The sequence below is a fragment of the Polistes fuscatus genome, unplaced genomic scaffold, assembly GCF_010416935.1.
Source record: "Polistes fuscatus isolate 324 unplaced genomic scaffold, CU_Pfus_HIC Scaffold8, whole genome shotgun sequence".
Taxonomy (NCBI): Eukaryota; Metazoa; Arthropoda; class Insecta; order Hymenoptera; family Vespidae; genus Polistes; species Polistes fuscatus.
In genome coordinates, this window is record NW_025113162.1 from 3,669,145 (window position 1) to 3,683,742 (window position 14,598).

A 14,598-nucleotide genomic window follows, 5' to 3' on the forward strand; every position below is an offset into this window, starting at 1 on the left:
GACAAAATTCATTGCACGTCAAAAATTAAATTATAGAAGGAAAGGGATTATAAACAACGCTAACTAAATAACGTTCTAAAATATGATCTTCAATTAATTCAACACGGTGCTTACGTGACTTTCATCCCGACGAGCACTACCTTTTTTCTACCTTTCAAATACTCGTGCCTTCCTTTTCTATCATTTCTTCTTTCTTTCTTTCCACCCATTATCATTCTCTCTAACTCTCACGCATGATTTTGTTTGGATTCGATCTCTATCCATTTTAGATTTGAAATTATCTAACAAAAAGAAACAAACCATATGGTTTGTTGACATCTTTCTGGCTCTCATATAATAATTTCACATTTCTAATAAAATAAAGAAATGAAAGAGAAAAGAAACGTTAAGAAAAGATATTAGAAAAAATCAAAAAAAGAAAGAAAATAAAAGGAGAATCCTTAGCACGAAGCGTATCAACGAAAGCATCGTCAGTGAATAATCGTGATTTTCAAGGAATTTCAGAGAACTACCACCGGAAGCTGGACTTCCTTCCATCCTTTCTTCCTTCCGTCTATTTTTCCATTTCTTCTATCCCATCCCTATTTAACTAAAATACGAAGTGTGCACTTTAAAAATTTAGGAAGCTTGTCTATTACGATAAAGTATCCCTACTTGCCATCCCTAACGAATTAATTTCGCGGGATGGTTACTGGAGGTGTAAGAGGAAAGAAAAAAAAAACAAGACAAAGAGACTAAGATAGAGAGGAACGAGTTAAAATAAAAAAGAGTTTAAGAAAAGGTGTAAAAAAAGGTGAGAAATCGAGGGATTTACTCGAATCTATCTCACCGCGATGCAAAATTATAGTCTCCCTTATTCCCTTCTCTAATCCAATAGATCGAATGAATTTTCAACACTTCTTTTCTCTTCTCGTAAGCTGAAAAATAGGACTTGGAGGAAAAGCACTTTAAATGTACGATACATTTGAGAATGTATTATACAAGAAATTTTTACTCTTTTACGTTATACGATATCTTTTTATTATTTATTATTTTATTAGACACCATTCTCTTTTGAATTTTCATTCATATTTCAGTAAATATTTCAATGACATTTATAAACAGAATCCATTACGGATAGATATTAACATTATCGTTAAATTGGAAACTGTAATTACTGATACGAAAGACAGTGATGAATATTCACTTTAAATCCAGCAAGGGCCACGTTAAGAAGTAATTAATCACAGAGTTACAACGACGTGACGACAAAAGTGGGTCATGTATTTACGCACTCGTATAAAAGACAAAGACGTCAAATCATAACTCACGTTTCTATAATTTTAATGTTTGAATTTTAATAACATACTTACATACAATGTATATATTATATACTTTTAATTTTGTAAGTAGTTATGTACTTACATATTAAGATACGTAATAATTATTTATTGATATTAAATTTAATTTTTTTAAAAAGATCATCCTGATTAAAGTAAAAATGATTTAATGTTTATAATTTTGAATTGCAAAACATTTATAAAATCACCATAAGAATTCATTGTAAAATACAAAATGGACGAGGATTTGAATGAAATTATCATTATCATTATTATTATTATTATTGGTTGATTTATCTAATCTTGAAAGTTAGAAAAAATTAGTATAAATCACGTACAAAAACTAATATTCCATCAATGTCAAGATAAATAAAAACAGATCACGAAGTGTTTTATCGAAGGTCCAAGAGCTCTATGATCGAGGGTTCTACTTAAGATAACAGAGATTATCCTTACTACCTCGTGATAAACTTCTTATATACCCTCGGATATATCGGAAAGGATAACTAACAATTTTCCAAAATATCAAGGATTATCCCAACCCAATGTAACCTGAGAAAAATTTATATCGGTTCTTGTTTATAGAATAGATGTATAAAATGATCTCAAAGATCCAAAATTTTATTAACGCAATCTGTTTTTCATAAAATACTATCATACATAATAAATTGATTATTAATGTAATCGCACATTTTGTTTATCTATAGCATAGATTGCACGCATATTCAGAGAGAGAACGATAAAATAAACAATAAATATAGTCAGATAAAATAATGTTATACGATACTATTTTAAAATATCAAATATAATATTTCTAAATAATTACAAATACAATATTAAATATGTACGTTTTATTAAAATGAATTTAAAAGGTAAAGAAAAAGAAAAGAAAATATTACACAAAGAAGAAAAAAAGAAAATTTCATTAAATTAATTAAAATATCAAATTGTATATCGATATGATTCTCCGAATAAAAGATTCTTCTCCTCCTTCCCCCGATTAACTCGATAAATCAAGCCGAACTTTAGACTATATTGTATGAATCTAGATCACGTTTTTCGACAAAGATTCATGTACGTCGATATAAAAGGTCCCTCCTTAGCTTTTCTTTAGTTCGTAAGAAAGATGGGAAGGATAGCTATCTAAAAGAAGCGTGCGTTAGGCCAACTCGTTGCTAGTTTGCTCCAGTTACTGTACTTAGCTCTAACTCCATTACCATCTCACTCGTTCGAGAGTTCTAATTGATTATATGGAGCGGTAGTTCCCTCGGAGTTCGCTCGTTACTTCGAGGTTGCTCATCCACCCTCCTTATTTTATCTCTTTTTCTTCTTCTATCTTCTTTTCTTTCTACGTCGACTATATCGTATCTTTTACTCAGAGAGGAGTTATATTTACGAGTTACGTTATAGATAAACGATAACAGAATAGAACAAATACTTCAAACTTAAATAAGTAAAGCTCGATTGTTAAAATAGTCGATTAATTCTTTATAATTTTCTTTTTTTTTTTTAAAGACAATTTTTTTTCGTTAATATAATACAACTATTAAACATTTTGTTTATATTCATCAAACGTCTCTATGTTTTTAGAAGAATAATTTACAAAAATAATTTCAAACTCGAATAGTTATTTTTAACAATTATACGTGGCCGTCTGTTTGTAATTCGCATTTAAAATTAAAAATATAAAAATATAGACGGAAAATCATCTACTAGAAATAAAACGCTTTTTTCGGTTGGAAACACACATTACTCGTATTCACACGCACACGGTCCCCCAAAACTTTCGGTATATGTAATTTCATCTCTTTTTTTACGCCGGGTGCACCGTTTAATTGCCTTCCAACGTTTAGTTCTTATATTTTTTACTCTGTAACTGAGATTGCACCCAACTATGACTAATTTTTCATTGATAAACTTGTTCGTTTCTCGTATTAAAGTAATCAAGAATCTGGTATCCAATGCCAATATATGTGTTATCTCGTTAACTATTTTTAAATATAAATACAATTAATATATATATATATATATATATTTTATTTTTAACTATATAAGTATATTATATATAATATAATACGAAGAGAAAGAACGAAACGTATCGATAAAATAAAATATAGAGATGGAAAATTTATCGAGGGAAAACTAAAAAAAAGAGGAAACAAAACAAACAAAAACATTCGAAATAGGAACAAGCCTTATCATAGCGAGCTGTCATTCTTTCTTTTGTTTTTGCTCTAACAATATCTGACAACGACATTTCGTATGATAAAAGAGCTATTATTCGCCTCGGTAACTCTGATCGATGAACTTCTATCACACACATACACGAAACGTGTTTTTAGGATTACGTCGAGAAGTCGCGAAAAAATTTTTCTAATAAAAGTCCAATAACAATGATCAATATCGACAAATTAATATACAGACGTTACTAAATCTTTGCTTGCAGATTTCTTTTTTATTTTTTTTGTAAAATAAACAAAAAAATTTTTAAATAATGAACAATAGCTTATAATTATAATGAACGTACGAATGTAAATAATGTTGATAAATTAAAAATGTCCAAGATCGAGGGAAAAATTTATTGTTAAATTTTCTCTTCCCTCTTTTTATGTTAGAAATATATAAGGTGTAGCAATTAATTTTGTGCTTTGTTATTAAAATTCATCTCATCAAAGTCATTGGAAATAATGGAGACTATTTTGAAAAAAATTATAGATGTATTATTACTTTTTAAATAAATAATAAAATTATTTATAAGACACACACCACGAATTAATTGCTATACCTAATATATACATAACGTCGATCTGGCAACGATATTACTATTGCAGAAGATTTCATATATTTCGTTAGTGAGTTTTTCCGTAATCGAAGATAAATCTCTCACAGAGATAAAAGATCAATGCATATATCTTATTAAAAGTATTCTCTTCTTATGCTTTTGCAAGGATTTAACGCTATGAGCTTACCCGGATCAAAGAATTATTTAAAAGATGAAAAAAATTTCTACTCAAGATGGTTATTTAATATTCCTTTATTTTTAAACAATTTTTAACAAGACGTTAAACTTGAATGAAAATTATTCGTGAAAATAATCACCTCGAGTAGGAAACTTTTATCTTTGGAATAAGTTACTGATCATCTAAATCAGACAAAAATTATGATCGCGAACAATTCGTAGCATAAACCTTTGCCAAGATGTAGAAAGAAAACGCCCCAAGATATTTTTAGATTCTGATTTCATTCTTTTGTATGCATTAAAGCGAGAATATAACGATCGAGCAATGTAAGATGGTAGATCGTGAGAATGAAATGTATCATCTCTGGGATTCGTATAATCGCTCATGTAGAAAAATAAGTGACTGATGAGTAAAATTCGTCTATAAAAGTATAAAGTATTTGCGTTATTTCCACAGCATCATCTTAAATATAATCGTAAAAAATTCGATGAATAAAATGAAAATGTATGTGAAGTCGCAACAATAGCAAAAAGCATAGTATTAAATTTCATATGGGAATATAGTTCACTTTTATATAATGAGTTTTCTTTTATTTTTCAAGTATAAAAAGTTTAGGGACGTAATCTATTGGTCAAGGAGAGTAGTACAGTCGACTAATTTGATCTAATTAATGCACACCGAGTGTGCGTGATTGTGTTCCTCATAAAGATAAGGGAACAAGAACATGAAATGGATATGAAGAGGATGGTAGTTCCATTGATAAGGTGACGATCACACTGCTATTATATTTTAGCACAATACGCCTAAGGTATTGCTGGCTAATGGCCAGAAACCGAACTACTATTCGTAGAAATCGAAATGATATTAAATCTAGTCAAAAGAAAAATCTGATTGTATTATATAAATCATAATCGTCAATTATTTATCGATTAACTTTTCAAAAGATACTAATATAAAAATCAAATATTTTTCATTAACGTTGTTTTACTAAATATATATATTTTTTTCTATATAAAGAAACTGAAAGTTTAAAAACTCTAATATTGCAAGAAGATTTTTATTAGAGAAAAATGTACGATGATGTAGAAGGATAAAGATAGACTGTTATCTTCCAGATAAGAAAGAGAACAAAAAATGGGGCAATATAATAAGGGGATATCTTATCAAAAATCTATAATGTTTAGAGGCAGCCTTTTTTCACAAACATTAAATCTCATAAAAGATTTCCACTGTTTGAAATGTGCAACTATTTCCCATTCTTGACTTGTTTTCTTTCTTTTTCAACTGTATTCTGACAACGACGTCGTTAACCTCGTCTAAAACTCGTCTCGGTAGTTGGCAGTAGGAAAGGGTAACGGAGTGTGAACGACGGAAACGAAAGGACCAACTAGGTATTTTGTTTCTCTTCTCTTCTATTTTATTTTTCATTCTTACTTTTCGCTTTCTCTTGTTTTCTTACCGTTATACATTTCCCCTATATTCTATTTTGCAAACAGTCTCGTTTTATCCGTGCGCTCACTTGTACTATAATTTTCTTTATTATCAAATCCAAACTTTGCAAATATTCCTAAACTTGCATCATATATTTACTACGCAAAATATCAACTACAAACTGATCTTAGAATTTTTCTTTTTTTCCTTGATTGGTCGATCCGTGACGTTTTTTAATGTAGAAAATGTAATTGTTATTCTAATTACGATTGTAACAATAAATTTGTACACCTCGTCAAAATAAACATGAGCTTCGTTTGAAACACATTACGATAAAGTTCATACAAGTACGCTAACCATTTCTATTAATTCACGAAGAAATCCAAAATACGACTAACTAGAAGCAAAGAAAATCTTCAATTTCTAATTACAGCTCGCATGCAACTAACGCTCTTACCAAAAGTATTCCCTTTAATTACCAAATTTACTTCTCGATATCGCAAACTCAAAGTATTAAATTGAATTCTCTCGGTGGCAGTCGGTATCGTGCACTTGGCTACCTTTAATAAGTTTCAATTAAGAGTAAGCGCATAATCGCTTTTCTCTAAAGTTGAACTTTATTTTCACCGTAACTGCTTGATGTTATCTATAATCATGAAAATAGTTGCTTTCTTCACATTGTTCCCTTTACATTTAAAGATCTTTGAAGAATGCATAATTAAACGGGATACCTTGTATCTTGAAATTAACATTACCTTTTCTATTAATTTAAGAACAATCGTATGAAAATTGTCTTTAGAAATATCGATCGTACATAATTGCAAATAGATGTAAGAATGAATTCAGTATCTTGATATTAAATTCATTCCATCGAAAATAATGAATATTATTTCAAATAATTACAGACGTACGATTACTTTATAGATAAACGTATTAAATTTGTTTAAAAAAAAAAACAAAAAAAACAAAACAAAAAGAAAAAAGTATCGAATTAATAGTTACACTTAATATTTATAATTTATATTGTAACTACCCACCGATCGAATTCTATCCAAGTTGAACGAGAAAGGAATCTCTTCGCGATAGTTTTCGATCTGTTACTAATACCATTACAGGAAGATTGGTAAAGGAGAGAATTCGCAATGTACGTTCTTCGTATACGGCGTTACCACGCTATCATCGACGGCATCCACAAAGCGGTTCGAGCACGCACGGACGGTTCTGGTTTCTCCAAGGAGAACCTAATAACCAGAGAACGTCGTGTTCGAAGTTCCTTTCCTTTCTCCTACCGAAGAAGGTCCAAGTCCACGTTTCTAACCGACAACCAATCCGATCGCGAGCTTTCACTTCCTCGACCCTTCCTTTTATCTTCCCCCTCTCTTTCTCTCTCTCTCTCTTCCTCTCTTTTACTCTTGAAAGTTTCTCGTTCCTTAGAGCGGCAATATCCTTTAATGAAATGTCTAATCGGCCGTACGAGACAACCGCATCACTATCGCGTTCCCCAATACTATCAAAAGATTTTTCTCCGTTTGTCCACAATTACCGTTTTGCTTCTCCTTTTTCTCAATATTCTTCTACCATTTCACTAACGTTCAAAAGATTAATTTATATTGCAGAAAAAAAAATTGTCTATTTGGTAAGAAAAGAAAAAAGAGGAACACGATCGTTATTGGAAATGGATAACATATATAACAATAAGTTATTTTCTAGAAATACGAGTGTAATACGTTGATCGTTTGTTAATATATTTATTTAATTAATGGATTTTAAATGTAAACAAAGAATTATATTATTAATTTTTACATTGATTTTTATCGTAATTCATTTGTTATTTAGTTTACGAATAAAACATGAATTGTCTCGGATGATATTTAACGATAAGAGAATAATTAACGATTGTAGTGCCAATAATTTACGCTGTGGGCATTATAATTCTATACGAATACTTAGAACGTATCGCATTTCTGAAAAAGTTTCGTAACATTTAAAGACTCTGCTTTTAGAAAACGCCGAAGGAAAGGATAAACGTAGCTTCATAAATATATAATGCATCGGTAGCTAGACGTACATACATACATACAAGCATGTATATACGAATGTATATACGTGTATACGTAAATGCATATGCATATACATATTCACATATACGAGAACACAAGGTTTTAGATAAGAAACGGAGAAGGAAAGTTTGGTTGCCTTGAAGCCGCCTTTAAAAGGAGAAACGTCGATGTTGGAAGAAGCTCTGAGAGAAAAAAAAAGTAAGAGAAATATAGAAGCATGGATAGTGGAATAGGATGGAACGAGGAATGGAAGATGTGGTGGGAGAAAAAGGTCGAACGAAGTAAACACTCTTCGAGCCAAAGCCCTTTTCCTAGGAGAGGAAATGGCAAGCCTCTTTTCTTGCAACTTGCATAAAACCATTTCCCAGTTTCAGCCAGACCGAATTCGATGGACTTTCCTTTTGCAAACAACTAATGCCGTGGTCTGAAAATTCAAGCTCGCGTCTTAAATTATACCGTATATGCACCCCTTTTAGCAACGCTCCCTCATTGGATTTTCTCAGATTTGTTATTACACCACCGCCAACGTGGGAACCTTTTATCGCAAAAACACGCTAAACTTAACTATTCAACTTCTAACCGTTTCTATATTAGTCCGATATAACGAAGATATAAACTAATATACTCTCAAATGATTTTTCCCCTTTTAATACTTCGTTAATGTTTTACCTAACTCGATAAAATTTCTAAAATTTGTACGTGTGTGTGATGAAAATATTTCACGGAATATTGAAAGAAATAAAAGAACAAAAAAAAAGAAATTTATTTCCAAGACTGATTATATTGTACGTACATTTCTACAACATTGAGTCCTCTGGTGATTGTGATAAGCTGATGATGAGGAAGATAAAGGATTAAATTAAAATAAGAAATAAAACATGTGGTTGAGCCAATAGAAAATATAATACTTTATTGGCTCATCAGGGAAAAGCCTTGCGGCATAAAAATGCTTACCTATCTCACCTCTCGCTCGCTTACCGTTCTCCCTAGATATAATAACGAATCTCACCTCTCGCTCGTTTATAGAAGTATAAAGGGTGTTTATACACTTCGCTTACTTTACTTCTTGTCGGGTTTGTGATAATATAAAAGGTAGTTGTACTTCGCTTGCTTTGTCGGTTCTTAATCGGTTCTTCTTTGGTTCTTTATTGCCTAAGATGCGTCGTCGTAGGCATCCAGAGGAAGAATAGAAAGAGCGTTTTTGTTAGCGCGCCCAGCAGGGCGTGCGTAGTAAAGGTAAGAATAGTGGAGGGAGGTGGGTGAACATTAGCGCTTCGAAACTCCCTGCAGAACTAAGGCGCGCACTTCGAATATGTGTTAAAAGTCTATGATCATTTTCGATCGTACACTCATAGAAACGTTTTTTTTTTCAAGCAATAACGTAAAATAGATGAGATTACGAAAGTTAGGACCATCTTTCTACGATATTGCCAAAAGGTCTGCCTTTAGGATCGATATCGCACCAATCAGGAAATCTCGCGAAAATAAAAGAAAAAGAGAAAGAGAGAGAGAGAAACGATACTATCTTTCTCTCTTTATTTCTTTTTCCTACACGTTTCAGTCCAAATACTGAATATATGGGGATGAGTAAGTGACGTGTTGCAGCAACTCAAACGTTTGCATTCTACTATCGAGATAGTCGAGTGAGTTACGTTACTTTTTTTCCGTTCTCCACGCTTTTCAAAGCATCCTCCACCTCCTCCCATTTCGCAGTATTATCGTATATTGTTCTCTCTTTCTATCTCCCATTTTTCCCTTCTATTTTTTTCTTCTTTCTCAGTTACGCTATTACACGTTTTCACGTAAAATACGCTAACACATTTTACTTTTCCACAAATATGGAATAGATTTAATTTTTCTTTTTTTCTTTCTTTTTGCGTCTCAGGCAATTTTCTTTTTTCACATGGTTTTCATATTTTCAAATATCTGACGTATGTAATATAATATACCTGTTTTAAAAATAAAACCTAGAAGTTGAACTAGCGTAAATGGTTAAATTTTAGTTGCGATGAAACAATTGTCGGATAATGGCAAACATTGCGTTTAGTATTACATATTTCAACAGTATATTGCAAGGCTATTTGAAGAACAAATAAAAAACAGAAATAAGATCATTTTCCAATTCCAATCGATTATTTCAATGTAGAAAAGAATTCTATCGTTCTTTGTAATATAATACGTTCGATTTCAAATAACGCTCCGTTACTGATTTGACGTCTTTTTCTATTGTCATTGATAACACGAAATTTGTATAGAAACTTTTATCTTTTTCAATTATCCGTGAACACCTGCGTTTCATATTACTTTCTCTTTTATTATCCACTTTCCGCCTCTTTTCTATTACGTCAATGTAACATTTACGAATATTTACGAATTCTTTCACACAAATTGACTATATTTTATTAGAGGTTTTCAATGTTTGCATTTTTATTAATCGAAGTTAATATTCAAATGATTGTTCATTCATACAAATCGTAAATGGGATAAATTTTATTTCTTCTGCTTGGCTTTTTCGTTCAAACAACACGTTTTTATCCCTTAACGAACGAGTTTAATCTTTCTTCCGACACACGTCGTCGAGTCGATTTCGAAGTAAAGAAAGATTAAAGTAAAAGGAAAAAGTAAGAAGAGAGAAGAACTGAAAGAGAAAGAGATTCTAGAATCTCACAATTATGAATCGCGCAATCAGAACTAAAATCCTTTTGGAAGTCAAGATCTCAGACAGCTGATGCCTTTCTACTTCCGGTTGCTTTAGAAAAGGGTAAACTTAACGATCGAGGTTTAAACTCGGCTCGAAGATTAACTTTCCGTCGAGACGAACGAATTTGCTCGCTTTCAATCGTTCCAATTCCTTTACAACACCCAAAATGAATCAAATTCGTAAGTTTTTTATAATCTTTCTTGCCATTTCTAATGACGATCATTTATGTCGGTAATCACCGCATTTTCAAAGAAAATATATATTAAATTTTATAACACGAAAATATTATTCTTAAACGATTCTCATTTAGATAATTCCAATACGTGATGATACCGATGATTAAATCATTTTCTAACTAATTAAAATCGCAAGTAATTGTATGTTATTTATATTCCTTACTAATAATTCTAATAGAAAAGTTATGAAATTGAAAGAAAAAATCGATATTATAGTCTTCGAAATATATAAGAACAGATAACAATTGAATCAGTTTGACATTTTTTTGTGAAAAGTCGTATAACCAAAACATACGATCAATCGAAATCAATTGCAAAGAAATATAAAATTTCCAGATCGATCAACATCAACTATGCTTTTCGCTCGCAAACTCACTAAATTGCAAAATATTTTTCGAAAGTCTTATCCTTTTTAAAGTTTAGCCAACATCCTTTGGGAAAATCTCACGATGCATTTCCAACGGTGACTCAATGTAAGGTTCCAAGAAAGAAACGAAGTCTAGAAAAGATGAAAGAGAAAAGTTTTCTGTTAGAACGGAAGAAACGAAGTTACTTCTTCCGCTTTGAGCTAAGAGATCGTGCGTCGAATTAAACCTATACGATCGAATTTCGTATGCGGTTGATGTTTTAGGATAGAATATTATAAAAAAAAATTTAAAAAAAAAATTAAAAAAAAAATAATTAATCTATTAATTGTGTTATATGTAAAATAGCGAATTGTAATCAAGGAAATATATAATTATCAACATCAATTGTTTAATCTAAACCTATTGAAAAATAAACGATTATTAAATGAAATAAATTATTCATAACGCGTAATAATATTCGCGATAACGAAATTTATACGAACAATAGGTCATACTGGAAATTTCGTTCTACATCAAGTAATTAACCCAATCAATCATAAATCGTTAATATGGAATCAGGTTTCGTACGTGAATATTATCCACATATCGATCTGCATTAAAAATTCGAATAATTCTGATGAAAGTAAATATTATCGATATATAATATAATATAACGTAAAATAATCAAAAGGGAAAATAAAATTGATCGACGAATAAAATAAATGTGAAAAGTTATAAAGAAATCAAACATTCGACAACAGGTGGTCGGAAATATTGAAAATAATCTTGAAACTCGTTTCCTTAGATCTAACGATTACCATCGACGTGATTCTTCAATTGTTCTCCATCTAGCAAGAAAATATTCGAATTTGAAAAAATGAAAATTTGTTGTTTGGTAAAGACAACAAAAAACAAGCAGATATATTCTTTATGCTCAACTCATTTCTCTTTATCTTTTCTCGGATGAAACTAACGATCCTGGGGAGGGGAAGGGAGGACTCGATGTGTAAACGATATCACTGACTGTCCATTGTGGCCGACCGATAATTCTTTCCGCCTCGTCGCCGAAAAGTCGTGGAAAACTTTTCGTTCTCCGGACCCGAACTATTTTCCTTCATAAATCAGAGATAAATCACTTTTAAACTGGCTCTGTTAACTCCAGGTCGTTGTAGACTTGGATAGGCCACCACCAGCCGACTCCCAATAGAAGGTGGTACCTACCTTCATGTCGCTATCGGCGGAAAGAACCCACCGGATCGCCATCCTTAAATTCCCACTGGGAAAAGAAGGATCGTTGGAATCGATGAGCCACGAGATAATGAATATGTCTACCAAAGTCTTTTAAAGTTTCGCGCAAAAAGAAAAAAAAGAGAATAAAAAAAAGAAAAGAAGAATTCTTTCTTCTAGAAAGAAAGAATTGGCTAAGGGGAACTAAGGACTGAACGTCCACGATTAACATAATCGAATCGAAGAGGCGTCCGGAAGTCCCTTCCTCGTTTCTTCTTTCCTTTATATATATTAACGTAGTCTCTCTCGCGGAAATTTCTATTACCCACTTTATCTAGGGTTCCCCTGATGCTTCCTTCCCCACGAATTATCGTTAGACAATTTTTTTTCGACGAATATTCAACTATTTTTTTTTTTATTTTTTATCTAGCATAATCGCCGATATATAATAGAAAATTCCTATTACGCGAATCTGTGCATATGGAAATATAATATTATCATCAGTGTCTTTGAAACTTTGTTTAAATTCAAGGAGCTTACCTATCGATATCTGATATCTGTTTATACTACCATTAATTATTATGATAATATCTCATATAACATCACGTACTACGAACACGTCGCAAATAATCGATAAGTAATCCTTCGATTACGTAATAATCACGCGCGTGTATCTGATGTGAAATATATTATTACAACTGTTAAACTCGGCATCATACTCGTGCATACAAATGAATGTTAACCTATCAGATCGTTTAACAAATCATGGAATAGTAATCAGGCTAAATCATATACGCGTCTTCTAATTGTTTAAATTACACAATTAACATAGATTCCGTAAATCGAAACATTTTATCGACAAATTTATCGTTGAAATAAATTTCTTTCTTTCAAAGTTTTGTCGATATTATAAACGTTGCAATAAAATAGTTTTGTTGATGCGATAATGATCAAATGATTCACATTAAGTATCTCATATATTTGCTAAGCTATATAAGCCGTTGAAAACGAATCGAGAATATAGGAAAAGACTATTCCCTTTTCCCTTTAAGCCGCTAGAAGATAAAGCTCTCGTTTTGAAGACATCCACTTCTCTTTACCTCCAATTTCCTTGTTATTTACGAGACGTCCGAAATGACTCCCAGTGTCGTTTTCTTTGGAGTTTTCCCGCCCTCTCGATATCCTTTAGTTTCCTTTCTAAGACAACCCATGCTTTCTTCTTTCGCAGATCGACCTTAGAAATGGGTGGTATGCTTCTACGAAATGTTACTGCTTGTGGTTCTCTTTCTCTCTACAATATTATTGTTTGCCCGCTTGAATTTTAGATAAAATACTTTAGTCGATTTTCCTCGAAATGTTTCTTCTTTCAAAGCCCTAAAGGATAGGTACGATATAGAAACTTTTTTTCAAAGCTCTCGATACTTCTAACCGAATTCACATCGCCAAAGTTTCCTAAGTTATGCACGAATCGATATCGAAATTCTTTAAAGTTGTATCGCCAAACGCTAAGCTGGATAAATATCACTATTCTTGTAGTAGATATAGATAGAAAAAGTATTTGCGTAGAATCAAAATCACAAGTTCTCTTTACTCATCTGAGATTATCAGGAGTATTGTTTCATACGGAGAATCATGCTTCCGTTAAATCGAGGTTTCCTTTTTATATTATATTTCGAATGAAATATTTATACAATTTTTATACGTAAAAAAGAAAAAAATTTTCCTTAATAAAAAAACATGATAATTAATCGTAAAAGAAAAAAGAAAAAGAATATTCTCGTATAAAACAAAGGGTGTATTAGTAAAATGTAGAATAATACGAATACCTGTGTGCCAATTATTTAAAATACGAATCGAATTCTTCTTAATGAATTCGATATTCTAGAAAAAAATTATGTATTCCGTGTAAAATGGATTATATTCTTGTTAAATGGATACAGAGATAATACATATTTACAATGATGAGAGATTGAAAAATAGTCGAGTAAAACGCATTTCAAAGCAATAGAAAGAAGTGCTTACGATTTTCTGAATGATTTCATGGAAATGGAAAAATCGAACAATACGTGGAAAATGTTCCTGCTCGCGATGATCATCCTTTACCTTCTCGATGAGGTAAATAAAGAATATATTCATAAAACTCGACTTATCATCATCTCCTTTCCCGCTAAAACGTTCAACTTTTGCCAACTTTTCTCAACTAACACCTCCATCGTTTCCCTTCTTTTTCCTTCTTTTTATTATTTGCCTACTTTTTTGTTCTATATACAGCTTCTCTCTTTGTTTTATTTTTCTTTCATGTTTCCATCCTTTCGTT

At 31.4% G+C, this 14,598-nt stretch overlaps 1 protein-coding gene across 3 annotated transcripts in view; it reads right to left on the reverse strand.

The window, feature by feature from the left end:
- LOC122525117 (protein O-mannosyl-transferase TMTC1-like) overlaps positions 1 to 14,598 on the reverse strand; it is a 156,071-nt gene that overhangs the window by 75,218 nt on the left and 66,255 nt on the right. The gene's annotated exons all lie outside the window — the stretch shown is intronic.